This window comes from Eleginops maclovinus, chromosome 20 (genome assembly GCF_036324505.1).
Source record: "Eleginops maclovinus isolate JMC-PN-2008 ecotype Puerto Natales chromosome 20, JC_Emac_rtc_rv5, whole genome shotgun sequence".
Lineage (NCBI taxonomy): Eukaryota > Metazoa > Chordata > Actinopteri > Perciformes > Eleginopidae > Eleginops > Eleginops maclovinus.
Genome location: NC_086368.1, coordinates 10417789 through 10436563, shown reverse-complemented (window position 1 = coordinate 10436563; position 18775 = coordinate 10417789). Strand labels below are relative to the sequence as shown.

The window sequence follows — 18775 nt, the reverse complement described above, 5'->3', positions numbered from 1 at the left end:
TGAATAAGAAGAGACACAAAACACTTCTGGACTATCATTGTGTGACCATGCAAAAATAAATACGCTGCAGGGAGATTTACACAGCATACATCTTTATTTGATTTTAATCTGGTGAAGTTTAAAGATATTATAGACATCAAATAAACACTACTCTTGTATTAATGCCTCAATTATGTTGTACTAAAGCATTTTATCATATAATGTAACATAGTAATGCGTTGCTTAGAGGCAGAGGAAGAGGTTTTCATATCTTGTACTTGACTAAAGGTAGAAGTACCAGAGTGTAGGAATACTCTGTGACAAGTAAACGTTCTGCATTCAAAATGTTGCTGAAGTAAAACTACAAAAGTATAGCACCAAAATTAGTTGAAGTACCAAAAGTAAAAGTATTCATTATGTAGATTGGCCCATTTCAGAATAATATATATGATATGTTTTGATTATAATTATTGGTGCATTAAAGTGTTATAAAAGCTGCTAAAGGTGCAGCTAGTTTGAAATACTTTGCATACTGCAGGTAGCTTGTGAATTTACTCCAGGTGTAACTAAAGCCTGATTTAAGTGTTGAATATGTTTCACATCATTAATCCAAATCTGCAAAGTAACTAAATGTACAAAATAATTGTAGCAGAGTAGAAGTACAAAGTAGCAAAACATTTAAAGTAGTACAGTACTTAAGTAAATGTACTTAGTAACTTTACACCACTGCTTACAGGTGTCAATTTTCTGCAGAACAAGATGCTTTGGATACTTTAGAACTTTAGAAGTATGTTTTGCTTTCAATACTTAAGTTATGAACTGCAGTGAGCAGAATTGTAAATGTAAAAGTTTTACAGTGCAGTTTCTTATGTATTTGTAATGGTACTGTTACTTAAGTGAAGGAATGAAATATTCATCCTACACTGTTATTAAGTATAGTAAAAATGTACAATAATAAAAACTTTCAAGCATATATTTAATCAAAAGTAGGATGACAATAAGCAAAAATAAGACATACTGTAGTTATGGTGAGAGAAACAACTGAAATTTTAAAAAAGTTTGATCACAATACAACTTTTAATATGGTTTCAAGGGAGTATGTTGTTGTTGTAATATCCAAGGGGAGGGTGCTCCACAGTTCAGGGCCATAAAAACAGAAAGCAGCCTCACCAGATTTATCGAACAGTTTGCCTCTGAGATATGACTGTGTTTCTCCTCTTTCTTTATTTTAGTAAGAGAACTGAACTTGTTTTCCCATGTCTTAAGGTTTCTCTCATACAGTAGGTGACAATGTTTTGACAACCATTCATAAAAGTATTTTATTCCTCCTGTTGATGGCAGATTTATTAGTCAAACTTAAATGTTCGACCTGTAAGACAATATATGTTCTATATGGTAATTTTTTTCCAGTGCTACGTTGGCTGTTTTGATTGTGCTACATTTTTGTTTATTAAAACTGTTGACGCTTTCAGTGTTCAGACTAAATTGAGTTCATATATCCTGACTTTGTGTGGGCATTATTTCTTTCTCTGTGGCTACAGCTCCCCACTGGCATCTGAGCGAGCTGGTGAAGTTTGAAACTCCATTAGGACGGGCCCCTGATGAAAACCCATTAATGGTTGTGCAATCGGGATTGAGGTCGGGGAAAGACCTGGCAGTGCGACCACACACAAAGCCATAAAGCCTGATGTAGCTGACTTTCATCAAGCATCTGCACCTGAGGAAGAATAACTGTCCCGCTGTCTGCCGACCTGTTGAATTAAAGGGGGCATTAACCGCTGCCTCCTCTGCATTATTGATGGCCTGCTCTGTTCCTGAAGCCATTATGCCTCCTATTTTTCCTCTTGCAATTTTCTGGTAGACGTCCCACTGTCTTCAAACACACTTCTGTGGTGAATGCAATTGAGGGTTCAGGCAGAGGGCTCGCACTGCTCCCTGCAGGATGCAGTTATTTTAAGCCAAAGCACCGCAATCAATGTAGCCCTTCACATCTATTGTTTCCTATGTGTGAAGAGAAAGTAATTACAGGCTGACAAGCATGGGATGATGAGTGCAATGCGAGGTGCCATCTACAGTAAGTGGTGTATTCTCTGTGAGATGCCAAAGCACATGACGCCTCACACTTAGCTCATGTGTGTTCCTCATTCCCCCCCACAGCATGACCTCAAAGAAACCAAAGCAAATATTTTTTATTCGATTTCTGACACATAAACCTCACTAACGGGGATTACCTTGTGATTCACTTCAGCTGCTACATACATTTGTTGCTGAGCTCCCTCACAGAGGCTAATACTGCTGACTTTATCTGCTTTCGCACAGCTTGAGACACCTTACCTCATGGTTGACCTCCTCCTGTCATATGATTTAATGAGCAGAGCCATGTCACACACCACAGTGTCAGAGGGATGACAGGATGGGTCTATACAATGCGCTAAAAATTAATGAGGTCATCTCCTCTCTCATTGTGCGTGTGTTGATGTCTGTGTGTGAGTGTATGTGTGAGGGAGGAAGAATGGGAGGCAGAATGACTGGTTATCATATATGAAAGATGTCAATACAATACAAAATAACGGCCTCTTGCTATTGATAGACAGTGATGACGCAATGTTTGGCTCCGGTGTTACGTATTTGCTATAATGGCTCAGCCAGGTCATTGTTAATAGCCTGACATTATTTTGTATTCAGTCCCATGGGATTTGTATATTATGCTCTTTGAATCTGCTGGCATGTGTCTGTGTGTGTTTGCAGAGATGTCTATGAATTAGATGGCTTTGGCTTTATGATGATAACACTCTCTGAGGGTGTCCAAAATCAATCAAATCCAAACCCAAATGCTTGCCTCACATCTCCACAGGCTATCTCAAAGGTTGGTATTGATTATTCCAGCCATTCCTGCCTTTCTGAGGGCCAACCTAAAGAGGCTGCTAGAGAAATGGAGAGATGATAATGCAATTACTGAGGGGAAGCCTTCAGACCAGGCAGTAATGTTTTAGGAGAGCGGAAGTTGAATGTCAGAGACAAACAGATGTATTATGATAACCTTGGTGAGCAGGAGCCAAATGCATAACATACAAGCTCTTCTGTGGAAAGGGACTGTTTGCAAAGGATTGTGGGAGGAAGAGTGGTCAGAAAAATGTTATTATCCTTTTTTTTGCTGATAAGAAGAAAGTCAAACTTTTCTTGGGAGAACCCATTTCTATTTAATTTAATCGTTGTAAGATCTATGGTATGTAAAAAAGGGGAAAGATAGTACATCAAAATTGTTTATGTGTGTCATGTGCATATCTTGTGCATGTGCATGCACCTGATATGGGATTTAAAAAATATTGCTGTGCACAATCTCTTTAGCAAATTTAGCTACTTATTTAGCAGTTCTTCATTGAACATTTAATTCTGGCCTATTTTAACCATTTTGTTGTGTTTATCATTAATTTATTTTTTACTTGGTCCTTTATTTTATTTGTATCTGTTAAGATTAAAAAAGATATCCGTAAAAGATAGCTTTATGCACCATTTAACATTCATGTCTTTACTATGCAATGCATTTCCTCAATATAGGAGTTGGAAATTGATATAGATCACATTCATTAATCGACCTAGGAAGCAACAATTGCCGTTGGAAATTCTAGTGAAGCCATATTTAGGGACATTTATTTCTCAGTTATAGATAGTGAGCTGTTTTTCTTGAGAAAAGAACATTCATCCGGTTATTATCGTCTGGAGCTTGGTGAAATCCTTCCTGTCGCCACAAAGGAGCTCCACTGAGTGGCGCTAAAACACCGACACAGCTCCACAACTTATGCACCACACACTGACATGATCCGGCTGCTTCCTCTCAGCCACTCTGATACCTCAAATCCGTTTCTCTAACTGCACAGAGACGTTACCAAAACCCAACGGCAACCTAAAAGGAGGATTGTTAAAAATAATAAATATGCTTAAATCCAGAAACTATGAGTGACCGCCCGGCGTGTTGTCCAGCTGCTGAGCCGCTTCGGCCGAGGGGAAGTTGTGAGTCAAAACCGGAGGACCAGTAACTTTTTATAGACTTTTAGTCCGCCGCTTGCAAGTAGCCAGCAGACCCAAATTTCCACTTATTTTCCCCCGGAATTGGGCGTCCGGACAGCTCTAACATTATAATAGTGTTTTTAAGTAATATGTTGTCGAGGGCGTCTTGAAGCGACGAGGAAATGGCATTTCTGTGAAGAAGAGGTCTCTGGTTTTTGTGGTTGACAATGGAGAATAAATGAAGGGGACGTTTCAGGGGATTAATTGATAGCACAACGACAGGTAAGTTGACATACACTTAAACATGTTGTTGTCATGTATAGTGTGCATTAAATGGTATAATTTGTGGCTTTTTCAACGTTGGGAAAATTGACTTCAATTTAGATGCGAATTTCAAGCAGCTCACGTGTCACTGCGATATAGCCAATCTGCCAAACACTACAATAAAATAAACGCATCGATTTCACGATCGATTGCTTCCCTTAAATTAGTAGTTATAAACTTGTTAAGAACTAATGACTTAAGGTGGCGTACAGGTGTAGCAATGGGCTGGGTAATGTTAAGCGTCATACTGTTTCCATTCAGAGAAGATTTTTTGAGATTCTTTGCAGCAACACTATGGAAACGTCATTTGCTGCTTACACTAGACAAAAAATAGTTTCCCTCAGAGGGATCTGGCTGGCAGATTTCTTTTGTGTGCACTAAAGCATTAAAGAAGCTCTCAGTTGGGGTAGAATACTTTTTTCCCTATAGAAAACATATTTATGAAGGCTAATGATGTATGTATGTGTGTGTGTGTGTGTGTGTGTGTGTGTGTGTGTGTGTGTGTGTGTGTGTGTGTGTGTGTGTGTGTGTGTGCATTGTCCCATCAGCATGCAAACAAGATAATGTCTGATCTTGGCTTCAAAGAAGAATACAAAAAAAAATCCTGTACTGAAATCAACACACAATAACATAATCTTGTGGAAAAACAGGCATGTAATAATCCCTCTTTCATTCTTATATCTATCTATCTATCTATCTATCTATCTATCTATCTATCTATCTATCTATCTATCTATCTATCTATCTATCTATCTATCTATCTGTCGTCTTTTCTTGTGATACAGGTGAATCAATCCAATCTGTTTTTAGTGGTTTCAGTTTTTGCCCCCCACAAAAGAGTGCATCATATTTCCTTATCCAAGCTTCACCTGTAAGGTAACCCCCAAACACAAACATGGCTCCCCACAGTTAAACTGTAACCTGGAACTGACTTCATGGTCTGGGCTGTGTACTCCATCACTGTCATTCCTCTCAACTTAAATATAAAATGAATGAAAACAGCTCTAGTTATAAGCGGCTTGTTTGTGACTTAAGAAAAGCACAATGCCGTGATCATGTTGGATTACGTTAAGAAGACATGGACGGAATCCCTAATGAAAACTGCCTCTTGTGTTTGCTGTCAGCTGCTCTGCGCACACACTATAGATATTTATGATTATGCTTACACACCACTGTGAATATTTGTCTTTCTACAACCCCTCCCCTCTTTAATCTCCCACTTCCTCTGCCTTTTTTTCCCTCTCCATATCAGCCTATCTCAGGGTTGACCCTATTCTTTTATCTGCCCTTCATCCCCTTGACAAGTTGTGCGGTCAGCTGTTTTTCTTTTTATCCCTCAATTAGTGCTATCATCGCATTTCATCCTGCAGAATATGGGGATGGTAATAACCTTACACTCCTAATGCGGCTGATAAGTTCTGCTGTGATTAATTGAAGTCCCCTCTGTCAGAGAGTCAAAGGAGGTGTAGATCTTCCCTTTCACACTCACTGACAGGCAACCCATTATATTGTTTTATAGATCGCCGTCAGTAGCCCTTGAAGCTGCCTGCGGCCCACTGTTGTTCTGGAGGGTTTTATTGTGCCGTGTTATTGGTTGGTATTGCTGACAGACAGAGCAAAGGCCACCAAGGGATTACTGGAGATGGGATCCCTGTGACAGTTACACTGTATTTGATAGCAACACTGGAAAAGATTTGTGTGCTCTGCAGTGGTTGTTGTAACAAAAAAAAGTGGGAATTCGTTATGGAGCTGAAGGCTTAGAATAAAGTTGTCTTTGTACCTGTAAACATCCTGCCACAATAACCTTGCCATTCTTCACTGTTGGCATGCATACTCCCAAAGGAGTGGTGAATCAAAAATGGTTGCTCATGCCGTTTATGTGGCACTGCATCTCTGCAAAACAGCCAGTTGTAGGACCGATTAGTTTGCAATCTCTGTCGTACTTTTCTTTTAAAAAGCCAACAGCCTCACAGACTTTCCAAGAAAAAGCAGATCCAGGTGAAGGCAGACTGAGGCTTGTAGTGAGTACTTGATATGCATGAGCCACCAGGTGATTTCTAGAGGAAGAGAACACCAGGGATAAGAGGCTTGTCTCTAGTTTTAAGGAGCCACCCCAGGCAGTATTTGTGTTCTCCGGCAGTTTCCTGCTCATGCTGTCAGATCAATAGGGCATAATATGAGAGTCTGGCTTTTGTTTGCAGGCATGAGACAAAACAATACATTTGAGTTTTTGCACTTATGTATGTATGTATTCGAAGCCCTGTGGTAGTATTCAGATTGCCTGTTGAGACTAAAGCTCCTCCAAATTTCTCCATGTAACACTTTTCCATAGTGTGGGCATTCCAAATATATATTCAGAATACATACACATGTGACAGCCCAGTGTCTTGTCACAGTGAACAGAGCACTGCAGCACCACAAATCTTAGGTATTGCATCATTTCAGAAAGTCTGTATTCACCACCAGCCTTGCAGATTTGGCTTAGTGGAACAATAAAAACTCAGTTATCTATCAACATGATTACACCCGATTTCAGCACCCTGAGATTTGCTCCTCAGCGGTGTTCATAAGCTAATGTGTTTAGAAAGCATGGTTTGTTCCACCTCTCAAAGATCCAGCTCGAGCTGCCGGGGTGCATCCATCGGGTTTTTAAAGGAAAATTCAAAGCCTACCATAGCGAACGAATGCAGCATTGTTATGCTCGTGTGCAGCTCTGTCATGTACAGAGGAGGAGGAGGACATGGGGAGAGCACATCTTATGTTTTATAGATGCCATTTAAAGGAGCATGCCCAAGATGGGCTGGTTGCAATGAACCGTAACCGCCGACAAACACCAGGACAATAAACAAATAAATTGGTTTCCTGGAAACCAGCAGTGTCCCAAACTTGCCGGGGCTGATCCATGCCGATGCGGCAAGGTCTGTTCTCCTCAGAGATTAGGCTGTGAAACACAACTGCACCTCTTATTTATTCATGCTGATTTGCAATGTGTATGTCTGGTTGTGGGCGTACATGAGTGTGAAAGAGGGAGAGAGAAAGGGTGTGTATGTTGGTGTGTGTACATCTGAAGAGCAACAGTGTTTGTAAAAGTGGGTGTTTTCCTGAGTGTTTATGTGAATGGTTTGAGTGGATGCATCATGCACGTGTGCCCAGGCATCTGTATTTCTTAATGCTCTATTAAATGTGTGTGTGTGTTGGTGTGTGGGTGTGTGTGTCATTGTATTATATCAGTTCCTTCTGTTGTTTGCTCAGCATGCATGATTGAGTACAAACTGATCCTATGGGCTCGATCATGTAAAGTTCATAGACTTGGTTGTACTAACCCTGAGTAAACCCACTCATGTCCTATATAAATTCACCATTCCAACAATAGATCCAACTTTTCAGTTTGTTTTTGGGCAACCAGTGGACTAATATAGTGACAGTGCAGGTCAGAAACAGGGAGACATAGGGGAAGACGTGCGGCAAAGGGACCCAGGCCGGATTCGAACCCGGGTCCACCGCATGGGGATCAAACCCCAGTATATGGCAGCCTGCTCTACCCACTGAGCTATACGACGGCCAATTTGAGATAAAATCTTGAAAGAAATATATCTCTTCATGTTGTTTATCGTCTTTTCCCTCCCCCATGCAACGGATTTCCAAGCTGGTAACAACTGATTTTAACAATCTTTAGAAGTGTTTTCAGGTTTCCATCATAATACGACTATCAAAATAAGTCCTTTATCTTTTGAAATGTGTCCGTCTTGCTCACAAGAATACTTTTGTATAAAGACGTCTCATGTATGCAAACTCTCGTTTTCTCAGCCCAAATGTTTATCCCTCCTCTTTAAAGTGGAGGAGTCATGTGACTCTGTTTGGTAATTCCTCCAGCTGACTCTTCAAGTGGACACTGTGGACAATGAGCTTTGAGTGGAGAAGAGCCACAGCAGAGCTTAGGAATTTACTCTTCATTGGAGGTGCTTTTCAGCTTTGTCGTGCATCAGGCTTTTCCAACAACCCTTTCTCTCCCTCCTTTAATCTATCATTCTGTTTCTTTTCCCTTGAGGTATTCAGTGTTTGGCAGCTTTCACTCTCAATACTTTGCCATTGCACCAAATTCCCATCAACTCTTTCTCCAGCACTGAGGAACTAAATTCTCCAAGCCCCTAACCGTTGGCCCAGGGAAAAAGTCTGGGGATTGCGGATTTTAAGAAACCCACTTCGAAACCCTGGTTGCTAGTGGTGCAAGGGAGCTCTGATTTTTCGTTGGAATAATGTTTTTTCTCTTCCTCTCTTGGGGGGCTTGAGGGTCCTTAGCAATATGTTTTTTTTTTCTCCTTTTCTTGCGTTGTTGTCGAGCTCCACCTCATGCCTGTAATCATTAGAGTGCAATTTGGGTAGAAAATTGCAATTACGGCGTTTAAAAATGAGCCTGTTATTTTCAACGCTTGTTATTTCTTTGTTGAGAGGGCAAGATGGCAGCAATCCTGCTGTGATTATAATTAAACGAATTGGACTCAATGAAATTGGCAATTATTGTCAAAGGTCTTTCCATTTGCTTCCTTTTTAAGGCTTGTTTATCTTATTGAAAGTTGGGCTATTTTCTGCTGTTGTTTGCCTACATGATGTTAATGGGTCTTTCGTCTGCCCTCCCACCTCTCATCACACAAACAAAAGGAGGCGGGTTGGATTTTGTGACCCAACGGGGAGGCCGGTCAGGTTTTTCCATCATCAGATCCCAGCAGAAGAGAGTCTTCTTCAAAGCAGGCTCCTATCTTCAAAAGAAACGTACCCATGTCATTAAATGTATTGTGCAGAAGCCAGCGTCTGAGCCTTGATCTTATGTACATAATGAAAATGATGAGATGAAATGATCTGGGTGTTATCTCTCAACCACGATAGAATTAGCTCAAGGCTAGCTGCAGTTCACGCGCCTCTTTCATCCGTTCGAACATGCCTCGTCTATCTCCCGCTATAAATACATACAGAACATTTCACTGTTAATAATTATTTTGCATTTTGATTTGTCAGTCCCATTTTAATGTGATGATCTGATGAAGCTCAGTGTTGGTCGCGAGGAATCTACAACTGTGCTCTTAAATGATATGTACATTTTGTTTTACATTGATGCAAACAGGGAAAGGAACATTTTTGAGCATGTGTTTGGGCCAAGATTGTTTGGGAGTTGACAAGTTGGACCCATTTTAAAGAAAGTTGTACACCCAGGAGATGTCTGATTATTCTTCGGAATTAAGTGTCATTGGTCTTTGTTGTCATTATCATTATATCAGAGGCATCAAAAGGGCTAAATATGACTAAAATATCATTTGTCACAATTATTCTTGTGATAACAAAGAGTCAAACGGAGCAAGTGTCTACTACTATTTTCTGCCATTTAGCATTAGCTGTCAATGCTTGACTGCCATGTTAGCTACAAAGTTTAGGGAAATAAAGTCTGCAGGTAACCAACGGTTGACAGAGTCACACTCAGTTGTGTTTTTGTTCAAAGTAAAAACAAGCAAGCAGACATCACATTTGCAATACACTAGGTGACAGCCAACTGTTTAATTTTCTATTATGAGTGATGCTGGATTTTTGTGGGCCCATGTTGCATTGTAAGCGAATGTCACTGGTGTCATTAATTCAGTTTCAAATGTACTTCTACGTTAATGGTTGGGAAGTCAATTGGAGTTACTTCTTTGGTTTTTCACAAACAGAAGTCGAGATAGAGAACAATCCAGATACCTATGCATTGTAGTTACAGTAATATTTGTATTTAAGGGCCATTTTCACAATATAACACTCTGTCTCTAACTCTGTATGAGTCTGTGTAACCATGTTTTAAGCTTTGAGGCTCTTGTGGATTATCTTATCATTTCCAGTCCTCCCTGTTGCCCTGCCGTCTCAAACGGCACAGCGAGGCTTTTCCTGTTACTGCTGAACATTTCTGATGCTAAGATTGATGTTCTTTTTTTAGACCAGCATCAATTTTCAGATATAAGGCAGAATTATAAGCCTTGGGATGGAAAACAATTTTGTTCTCTCTCCCTCCCTCCCTGTTCTCTTTCGTCTTGCTTGCACTCTCTCTTCCCTTCAAACACACAGTGACACGATCAAACACACACACAACAGCTCCCTCTTCACTGCGTGCGGGGTGACTAATTTCTCTTGGGCTTTGGACTTCAGCGTGAGAGAGGGTGAGAATTAAGAAGAAAATGAAGAGAGGAGAAGCAGTGATGCACTAGCAGTTCAGAGGAAGCCGTCCACATCCAAAGAGCCTCACTTCACCTCGTTCACCTCCTCTTTATGGTCGCCTGCCCTTCACAAAAAACAGTGCAAGCCCATACCCAACATTCTTTGCCTTATTGCGACTGTGTCAGTTTAAACGTTTTTGACTCCCTAGTTTAAGGTACTGGAGACAAATCACAAACAATGTGCATGGTGCTCCCATCTGGGAGGAGAAATTGAAATCTAAGTGTGCAATTTTTGCATCCAATTTGAGTTTCTCTGCTGGATTCTGTAGAGCAGAACGGCTGCCAATCACTTGGTTTTGTTTACTAGCTGTGTCCTGCCGACAACTGGCGGATACAAATATCAGCTGCTGTACTGTCACACTGTGCATTCGTACGAATGAAATAGGCTGTATTGCACTTATGTTTTCATTACCCTATTATTCGACTTAACCATAGGGTTTTAGAATATTTAGGGAACTGATTTCAATTTTGCATTCATCACCAGATAAAACTATATACCAAGAGCTAAACATAACTTTTGTTTATACTCCTCCCGAATATGTGTTCTTTGTAGCTTCTCCTTAGTTCACAATGGAAAACGTTTGACTGAAGATCATCTGGAACAGAATCCAATTATTGATTACTCTTCCTAACTATCACTAACTGGACATTTGATGGATCATTGGAAAGAGTACAAAAACCCACTCAATTATGCAGTCAAAGTCAAAAAGATGCTTACTGGTGTCTCACTTTTTAAACCATTAGGTCTGTAGTTACCAATATTAGTAACTCATCAAATGAGTCATCAAAGTATTTTTAAGATTCAATAAAAGAATCAGTTGTAGATGTACATGTTGAGAAGAGGACTTATTAGAAATAGTTTTGTTTCCTTTTTTTTTACTGGAAGCTACTGGATGGAACTGCAAATGTCATAATGCAATACAAAAAGAGGATGGCTCTTAATCGCGGATGGCCTCTTCTTAATTGTTGGGAGTTCACCAACCGTGCTGCACCAACACTGAAGCTGGCTTTTTGCCAGTGTCTGTCTTTAATACCATACATATCCGGAGACATTTAATATCGTTTCCATGCTGCCTCCACACTAACAATAAGGCTGACATTTTGTGCCAACTTCAAGCCATGAGCATGTATTTGAATTGTCTCAAAATAAGGCCAATATCTTCTGCTGCTACTGCATCGACAGTATTATTTCTAAATCCCTTCCTAGTTTACAAAACAGACGCTGCACTCACTCGACAGAATGTCTAAGCTATTATCATGTAGGACTTAGCATGCACTTATGTCCCCCAACTAATGACACGTAGCACATTTTATTGCTGCCACAGAACACCTCTCTTCTTCATGATTGGAGACATAATGGAGATATTTTTGCTATTCTCTCCCTCCCTCTTGTACATGTCTTAACACATCCTCCCCTGGCCCTAATTCATTTAAACATTTAAAACAGGGACCTCAATTATTCATGTCCCAAAGTCATCTGTGGCCCTGGCCTGGCCTCCTGCGGCTCCCGGTGCAGAGTGTGTCTGGATGGACACATTCCCAGGCTGCTCATTAATTGATGCCTCAGTTGACGCCAGAGGTCTAATGCACTCTCACTCTCTGCTTGCTCTCCCTGCAAATCCAGCATGTCATCTCTTCCTCTCTCACACCGATGGCGTGAGGGTTTTTTTTCACAGAAAGGATGATGTCATTCAAGTCTTGCTTAAAAGGTTCGAAAGGTGTCCTCGCCCCACTGGCTGGGTAAAATTGAAAACGATGTTAGACAACGGGTTAGGTCAGAAGGAAATCTTAGTTCATGGCCAGACCAGGAGTCAAGAATTGTGTAAGTGGACAACACACATTTCTCTTTTTTTTCTGTCTTTCCATCTTTTATCTTCTCTCCTGATTTAATTTCTGTGGGCTCGTATTCTCCATCATTCAGCGCTGTATGTGGGTGGTGGTTACCTCCTCTGCACCCAAAGGGAAGGTTCAAAGAGGTCATTACACTGAAGATTCACCATGGGGAGCAAAACATGAAGAGTAAAACAAGATGAAAAGTTAAGTAAGAACTGCAAAATCATTCAAGAAAGGATGCCTGTCTTTGGTACACTTTAAAGAGAGAAGTTGGCAAGAGAAGCTTTTGCAAAACAGGAGTTTATGATCTAGTTCTCCATACTTGTATTTAGTGGGAGAAAATGTGAAGCTACTGGAAAAGCTGATGTTGACTGTTCACTGGCCAGATGTCAGGGGATGCCAGGGGTGTGTTGACAACTTATCCGTGCTTGGCAAAGAAAACAATGCCATACAATTAAGAATGAAATCATCATTACCCTGAAGCACCATGATTTGTTGGTACCAGCTGGAAAGCCTTTAATGGAAACTGTATTTGTTTAAGGGCAGGGACGTTCAAAAGACACTTGACAGGTGATACGATAAATCATCTGTCAATCAAACTCTTACTGAAACTAGTCACGAAAGAGCAAGGAAAAACACGTTGTCTATCAAAACAATCCTTCAGGTTTTTTTGCTTTCTTTGATAGAAAATACTCTCCAGTTCTGATAGAGTTTTTTGCTATTGCAGCATAACCTCTTCAGAATTTAAGATAACAGTTTTCCACAAAAAAGTTACCTCTGGGTCGCATCAAACGACCCTCAACAAAGCCCTTAGCTTCTGGTAGCTCCTCACAGCAAGATGATAGATCAGAACACTGGCTAGTTTGACTCCCAACACATAATTTTAGTTTGAAATCTCAGATTTGATACTTGTGAGGTCTAACAATGTGCAAAGCTGCTGTGCTACGTACAGACAAGTATTGCACTTCATCATAAGTTATAAAAAGGGTGCATCTGCCTAAACTTATCTGTAATTGCATCACCTACTGAGCCAGTTCAGTGACACATTTTCAGTTTAATGACTAAGACTAGACCGAGGCAGGCGGTTTTACATTTATAATTGATATTCAGTTGTCTACACACGCTGCAAATGATCATTAAATATGAATAATTATTGTTGGTTTGGATTTAAAAGCTTGGTGTTGCCGTTCACACCCGAGGATGGCATGATTTCATTCCTGTCGTTTTATGATAGGTTAACAATATTGTTTTTGTTTGTTGACTGGAGGAAGTTAAATCCCCCATAATTAATTTATAATTTCTGCTGCTGTCATGAAACATCATGCATACCAATAGGAGGGCAGTTTTATTTGAATATATTAAGGGGAAAATAGAACAAATACAGTTAAAATAGATAATCTGATTAAAACAATGATTAACCTAAGGTAGCATGCAGCCTTATATTTTGTTATAATAATGAACAATACATTTTTGTACCTCCCCTTAAAAACCAGCAGTGTTAGCATTGCTTGCCATTTTTGTCAAAAAGACACACAATGCCTAAAGCAAACCCCCAATAGATGGTAACTTCATTTTGAATAATTTCAGGGGACTTAAAGAGATAAAACAACAAACACAATATAAAACCAAGATTTGAGAAAAAGCAAAACAACTGTTCTTTTCTTTCATGTGCAACATCTTATTTCTCAAGTTTTTAGCCTTCGTAAGTTTAATTTAGTATTTGTCTTGTAGATTTTAAACATGCTTGCTTCTTGGGATTTCTGCTTTGATTGCCAGTGCTTGACCTTGATAACAAGCTGCATACAAAAGAGTCAAAGGGTCTTGCGTGCTTTTTTTCTCCTGAAACACAAAGCCTGCAGTATAGAGGCCAGAGTGCCAGCCTGACCGCTGTATTAGAACTGTGCAAGAAATCAATTCAGGAAATATAGAGGCAATTATTTTGTCTCCCACATTCGCTGACAAAGAAGCAGCTAAGCAAGCCAAGAAAAAAATACAGAATTTAAGAGAAGAAAATAAATAAATCTCCAGTGTGGGGTTTGGGGACTGTATATAGAACATGTGGGTGATTTGAAATCCGGTATACTTCTGCAAAGCAGCTGTAATTAATGACACTGTGAATGTTGTTGATCTTTTTGAAACCTATTCTGATATTTAACCATGTGCGTGGTTGGAGCATAGAAAAGCTTTAAATGTAAGTTCAGGCCAGATTGAAGTCAGCCCATTGAAGGTATTTCTGTATCTATCATACCATTGCCTATAGAGTCAGTGCTTTGTAATGGGTCTTATGGGTATATGAGTCATGTACAGTATATTTGAGTTCATGCCCACTACTTTCGATCGAAGTCAGACAAGACTATGTAGAAAATAAACATAGTCGTCTCTTTTTTTGCTTTCTTTTTGTTCCTTTAGATGATTACACAATACTATCGGAAACTACTTTTTCAGTGAAATGTCCCAAAACATCCCCCATCCGCCTCTAAAATACTGTAAATCAAATGCTTACAGACTAATAGTTTAACCAGCGCTGTCAGTTTTGATTTACAAGTTCGACTAACTACCAGCAAATCACATATTAGTGTCTTTTATTAATCAAAATGAATTCCTGGTTGATTTAATTTTTCATTTTTGCCATTAACTGTGTGTTTTCTGGCATTTACTCCCTAATCGGGTCTCAGAACTTAATCACGCTCTCATGCAGAGCTTTTCAGACTCTTATTTTCCCGTCAAATGAGGTGTACAATGATCAGCTGTAAGCCATCAGCAACAGAGGCCAAATGGAGGGGTAATGTACTCCTCCTTATGCAAAGATGCACAGCTGCAGCCTATGTATTAACAGTTGGGAAAACCTCATAATCCTCTGGATAATTAAAAAGGGCAATTTCCCCCTGTGTGGCTTATTATCTGTAAACAAGGTCTATAAGACGTGAGGGAGAGACAGAGAGTGGACGAGAGGAAGTTGATAGCTTGTCAGTTTGCAGTTTGTGGAGCCTCTGAAGAATTAATGGTGTGAGACTTGACAGACAGTGATTCTGTACTAAGATAAGGCAGCTCTTGCCCTGGAGGCCCCTTGGGCACCACTGGGACTACAGAGTTAGACATGGACTTACACATTTGCATTACAGCAATGCCTGTGAAGGCATTTCCCCCTCACAGTGTGGGAGTGAAGCCAGGGAAAAGCAGGCTGCAGATAGAGCACGTCCTCTCCAAAGAGCATGTTCTATGACACAATTGTAAGACTCTGACAGACACCATCCTGACCGTTGTGAGGAGAAGAATAAATCTCCACTGAAAAAGGAGGAATATGAAACGGTTCCAACTCATTGCTAATGAACTGCGATATGTTACAGAAGCTGTCTCTTTCATGTGTTCAGAAAAAAAAGAAAAGGAGAGACTGCCACGATGGTAGTCCATGTATCTCTTGCTCATTCTTCCTGCCAGGCATTATGGTGTATGCAGCATTTCAGAACAAAAGATGACCTGCTCATCAGGCCGAACATGAAGAAATGAAGGTTAATACATTCAGCCTTTTCCTTCTGCTGTACATCACCATACAGCACAAACATCAGATCCTCAGGGTCCGGCAGTCTGTCTCAACACATTTAAAAAAAAAAAAAATGTATTCAGTATTTCTAGCGAGTCTCTACTCCTGAAAGAACATGATCATTTGCTTTTACTTTTATTACTTACATTATGCATTTTTTACACCTTGTTTTTCCCATTTTGTTGAAATTAAAAAGTTAGTTAAGTTGAAACCACCTTTTTAGCTAAAGGTAGAGAGAGAAGAAAAAGAATACGTACATATCAATCGTAAAGAAATTAATTATATGTTTCATCACAGCTGTGAGGGTTTGAAGTTTAAGTGGCCCTTTTATGCTTTTGGGGGTTTTCCCTATCCTGTGGTGTGATTATATAGGCTTTAGTGCATGTAAATGGTCTAAAAGACTTAAATCCCAAAGGTCCCTCCAGGGGGAGCTTCTCTCCCACATACTGCATGAAATTCCTCCATTGGATGCCTTTGTTTACTCCTGTAAAAGAGTGACATCGCTATGTAACACTTGCGCTTGTATTGGCTAGCCCTCCAACATATTGTAGGTGATGGCTAATGGGACGGTACAACTCTCAGTGCTTGACCAATCACAACATAGCTAGCCAGCTAAACAATCAGAGCAGACTGGGCTCTGGTTTCAGACAGAGGGTGAAAACAGGTGCCGAAGCACATGCCGTATGAGAAAAATAAAGAGCTTTTTGAACATTAAAGCATGTAAACCTTTCACAGTAGAGGCACCAAATACGAATTAACATGAAAATAAGCATCATATGTCCCCTTTAATCCAAGAGACCCTTACCAACTACAACCCAACATACATGTCTCATGGGGAATAACAAACACTGATCTAACATTGGCAGAAAATGTTGTGTTTGTGCAAGAATCCCATCACTAAAAGCAGATGGACACTTCATTAATTTGTTTTCAGCTACACTAAAATGAGTGGTTGTGTTTTCTTTATGAGCTGTCCTCTGATGCGGTGTGGGGTTCAGCCTGATGAATAGTTGTCTTTTGATCTTTCAACATTTCTCATCCACCAGGAATCTCACTTTTTGATTTGTTTCCAAGAATATTGTTGCATTGATTGTGTTCATCGGTTTCATATGCATGGATACGTGTTTGCTGTTTGTTCATCATTACATACATGCATATCTGTGTGTGTGGGAAGCAAATGGCTCTGCTTACAAGCACCCTGGTAGTTGAGCCCTCTGAAGGGGTGCAGACACTGAGCGCAGACACACCTATTCATCACTCCGAAGCAGGGAGTTCATTAAAATAGCCCACGCAGCCTCCACTGGCTCCTGAACCAGAGCCCGCCTCCCATGCTAAACAAACAGGGTCAAAAAGTGATCTCACCACACTTTCATGCAGTTCAGCAATAACTAACACTGAAAAAAAGAAAACCCCTCAAAAACAAAAGCTGGTGGTTGTTAACGCAGATAATAAGCAAACTGCACGTCACGTCTCGTTATTTCTTTGATCATAAACCTTATTATGATTGTCTTAATTAAATATTGAGTTTGTTTATGTAAAGATGAAGTCCTGATACTTATGTTAAAAGATATGTTTTCTTCTTTTTGTATCAAAACTCATACGAATACAGAGATGTCTCTTTTCCTTCAATAATTCAAGTTGCCATCGATTAATTTATCTTTGTAACTGTTCTATTGAGATATAAGGACTTAGAGAAAGGAATGTTAATGTGATTGATTTTAGATCAAGAGAAGACTTTCTCAACTATGTTAAATATGTAGTTTAAACATCAGATTTTGCACCTAATGCACTAAATCCAATGTTCAACAATACATAGCTAGGTAGCAGGCAGACACTACACTTGTTTGCTATGAAATAAAATAAGCATTTAAAAACTGAAGAACATGTTAAGAATAATTAATGGTAGGGATTATTTTAAAGAGGACATATTATGTTAATTTACAGGTTCATATTTGTATTTTGTGCTTCTCTGTGACATGTTTCCATTCAAACCTTAAGTAATACTCTCTTTCATCTGTAGAATTGAGTGAAATTCATTCTATGGGATCTCACTTTGTTATATTGAAATTTGAAAAGATCTCTCTTGAAGATCTGAGGCACACTAGTTGTCAACAAAGGGGCAGATATATGTATATAGATTTATTCTTTCAGTGAATGTTACTCCAGTTTCATAAGGCAGTGAAGCCTTTGTAGATATGATGTGGGTGTAATATATTCTCTAACAATGTGGTCCTCTCTGCTAGCTTTCTTTATAATTTGAACTTTTCAGCACAGCATGCTATTGCTCTTTCCCTGACCACACTTATGCTGCCTGCAACCATTTCTTACATCTTACTATCACTCTTACTGTCCACTACAGTATACAGCACAGGGAACCCCACTGTGGCTTAATAATGGGAAGTAGAGATATCGCTGACTGAAGAACAAATAGATGAGGCGGAGAGGGTGGGTTCGCTGTAAAAGTTTAAAAAAAAATATTCTGAAAAGCATAAAATAAACTGCTGTTGAATCTCGGAAGTATCAGAGGGTTGCTTCCCATAGCATGAAAACACACATACTGCATAGTATTCACCGACTTAAGGATGCAGACCTTGGAGACAGAATTGGGTACAACCAAATACTAACATTAAAGATGATTAACTAGAAAGTCCTTAAAACAAGCACCATCACAAAGGCTGCACAATAACAGTACATTGATTATATGGTTAGAGTACGCAATTTTTGGGCAAATGTGGTTTCTTTCCTGAGATACGATTGCATATGAGGAACATTCTAGGTAAAGAACAAACAGTACTAAACTGTGTGAGCGAGGCAAAATTTTCATTATAAAAGTTGTAAATGGATAAATAAAAAT

The 18775-nt window shown here is 39.7% G+C and overlaps 1 protein-coding gene across 1 annotated transcript in view; it reads left to right on the top strand.

Moving 5' to 3' along the window:
- Positions 1-3806: 3806 nt before the first annotated feature.
- The window catches only part of tafa3a (TAFA chemokine like family member 3a), an 83046-nt gene continuing 68077 nt past the window's right edge, over positions 3807-18775 (top strand). Inside the window, exon 1 of the mRNA XM_063911449.1 lies at positions 3807-4269. The gene's annotated coding sequence lies outside the window, so the exon portion shown is untranslated. The remainder of the gene's footprint in view (positions 4270-18775) is intronic.